Genomic DNA, 2,863 nt, shown 5'->3' on the forward strand with positions numbered 1-2,863 from the left:
CCCCCAACCACTGCTGTAGTCTCTCTTGTTTATTTTCTTTCTCCTCCAACCACTGCTGTAGTCTCTCTTCTTGTTCATTTTCTTTCTCCTACAACCACTGCTGTAGTCTCTCTTCTTGTTTATTTTCTTTCTCCTCCAACCACTGCTGTAGTCTCTCTTCTTGTTTCTTTTGTCGTTCTTTTTGTTTCTTTTCTTTTTCCTCCAACAACTGCTGTAATCTCTCTTGTTTATTTTGCTGTTCTTGTATTGCTGCCATCAAATCTACTAAGCTGTAGTTTGATTTGCCACTTCTGGTTTCCCTTTTTTTTTCTTTTCTCACTCTCTGACACCAATTTGTTACGTCTCTGGTCGTTTGTTAATTTCCCGTAAAAATTATTTCCGAAGAACTTCAGCGATACAAGTCCTTTCTTAAATAAAACTAGTTTATTCTTTCTCAATACAACTTTGCAATACACTTAATTTCCACGGTCACTTTAACTTAAACACACGCTATAATTCACAACGATTTACACACTTTAGTTACGGCTTGACTCGATTATCCGTCTCTATCTCTGCCTGTCTGCAATTCAGTTATTGCAGTTACTTTAGTTGCCGCTTATATACTAAAATAGAGGGCGCCTAGCAAATACTGGATTATTCGTGATGTTCCCCGATCCTTCTAGAAACTCATCACGTGTTACCAGATTCACGTGATTTCCGCTGTCGTAACAATATATTGCATAGCAATGGGCAAATATATTGCTAGACTAAGACACAAACACCACTATGTGTATATAAAATTTTACCAGCAGAAAAGCAGCCTTTTCAAATAAAACATATACATCTAAACATCGCTTTAAATAAAGCTTCGTGTATTTTAAAGTAATTATTCTACGAAAGTATGTAATAAAATTTAATATTATGTGTATTTGTTGTTTTATTCCTTCCCTTCAAAAATAATATAGGGGTTGGCTGAACTTGGCCACTTCTAATGTTCATCTATTGTTGATTGGTAATTCCTGTTTCACCCTGTACTTAAGTTTTTTTAAGGAACGCCAGATATTTGTCAGAAAGCTAACTTCAGATACCCCTAAAACCTTCGCAGTACCTTATTTAGTAATTTACAAAAGGTTTGGGTGCAAAATACCAAGCCGTTTTCGTTGTAGGCTGGCAAGAGAATAATAATAATTAGAAAATTTGTTTTTGTTGTTGTTTGTTATTAAGCACAAAGCTACACAAAAAGCTATTTGTTCTCTGCTTACCACGGGTATCGAAACCCGGTTTCTAGTGGTATAAGTCTTCAGACATGTCGCTGTGCCACTGGGGGGGCTTATAATTAGAAGAAGAAGAATTTTCTTTTCCTTGTAAGCCTAACATTATATGTGCACAGTCTTGGTGCACAGTCAATAGTAAAAGTTTTAAATTGTTGTTTGAACTGAATCTTTACTGTTTAAGGTGCTTTTTTGCCTGAACATTTTATTAGGGTTTTGTGCAATTCCTTACGATCCCTATTATGAACTATCAGTGTGGTGTCGTGATATGAAAGTATAATCTTCCATCACATGTTGACTCTGACTTTCCTAAACAATGTCAGTACCATTAGCGAATACATTGATGTTGAAAGTGAAAACGTGATTTGTTAATTAGGGCCTACAATTGTTCATAAGTGACAGTAGCCTGCAGCAAATGTTAAGGAAGAAATATACTAATTTGTAATTTGTGGAATGGACCTCGCCTTCTTTTCACCAAATAATTGAAAATAACCCACCCAAGGAAAGAACACATTACAACACTATTTTCCTACATTTTGAGTCTCATCATCCTCTTACTGTTAAATATTGTGTTTTTTGGGGCCAACATATGCATAAATACTTTGACTAAACACTTCACAAGGAAATATAGCTATTTAAGAAGGTTCTAAACATCTTTAAAAAAAACGGTTTTCATCTTAACTTCCACCAATTAATTTACTTGACATTATACATTAGTATTAGACTTATTATATTTTTAACACTGCATTCTATATACAGTCCAATAGCGATTTTCAAGAATTAGAATAAAATAGTTGCTCCTCCACCAGAAAGATATAGTTGGTGTTATGGAGAATGGCAGAAAGGATACAAGTTACTAAATTCAATAAAGAATTAATATTTTGACATAATACTTCTATATAATGATTTAATAACATATAGTGGAAAATATCAACATAGTAGAGGGGCTTTGATAGGGATGGGGGGCTGGTTTAAAGTAGGTGTGAACTAATTTCCTTTATAGCCACATGCCGCTATATCTACTTGGAGGTTAATAGCGAAACTAGTGTCCTTAATACAACCATACGTTATCGAATATACTGAACTACCAGCATCCCGTTTCTCAGTGCAATGAAAATGGGCAGGTACCATACCAAACTAAATAGATTGGTTACTGAATCTTAAAAGATAGGGACTACCCTGAAAAATATTTGTACAAGGCTGTATTTAGTATCTTAGAACCGAAACGTTGTGTTCTATAATTATTTCAAATCTTGCGAACACCTGTTTGGGAGAATATTTTTACATGCAAATTAGCTAAAGTTTTTTTTTGTTGTTGTTGTTGTTTTACATTTTTCTCGCATCCACTTAAATACAAAATTAGTTTTTTGCCTGATAAGACTGAAATTATGAGTTCTGTTGAATTAAATTTATTTGGAAAAATGTCAACTTTGCTTTTGGAAGTTAAGAAAAATGGAGTGGTAACGAAGATACGTAATCAGGGAAAACTAATTATAGAAGAGGAATGATAGAAGTAGTAAGAAGTTTTGTCGCTTCATACCTCTGCAGATATCAAGAAGGAGAATTTTGAAAACTGAAAAGGTAATAAGGATAGTGATGGCTTATCATAGTCT

The sequence above is a fragment of the Limulus polyphemus genome, unplaced genomic scaffold (genome assembly GCF_000517525.1).
Source record: "Limulus polyphemus unplaced genomic scaffold, Limulus_polyphemus-2.1.2 Scaffold99, whole genome shotgun sequence".
NCBI classification, from domain to species: Eukaryota; Metazoa; Arthropoda; class Merostomata; order Xiphosura; family Limulidae; genus Limulus; species Limulus polyphemus.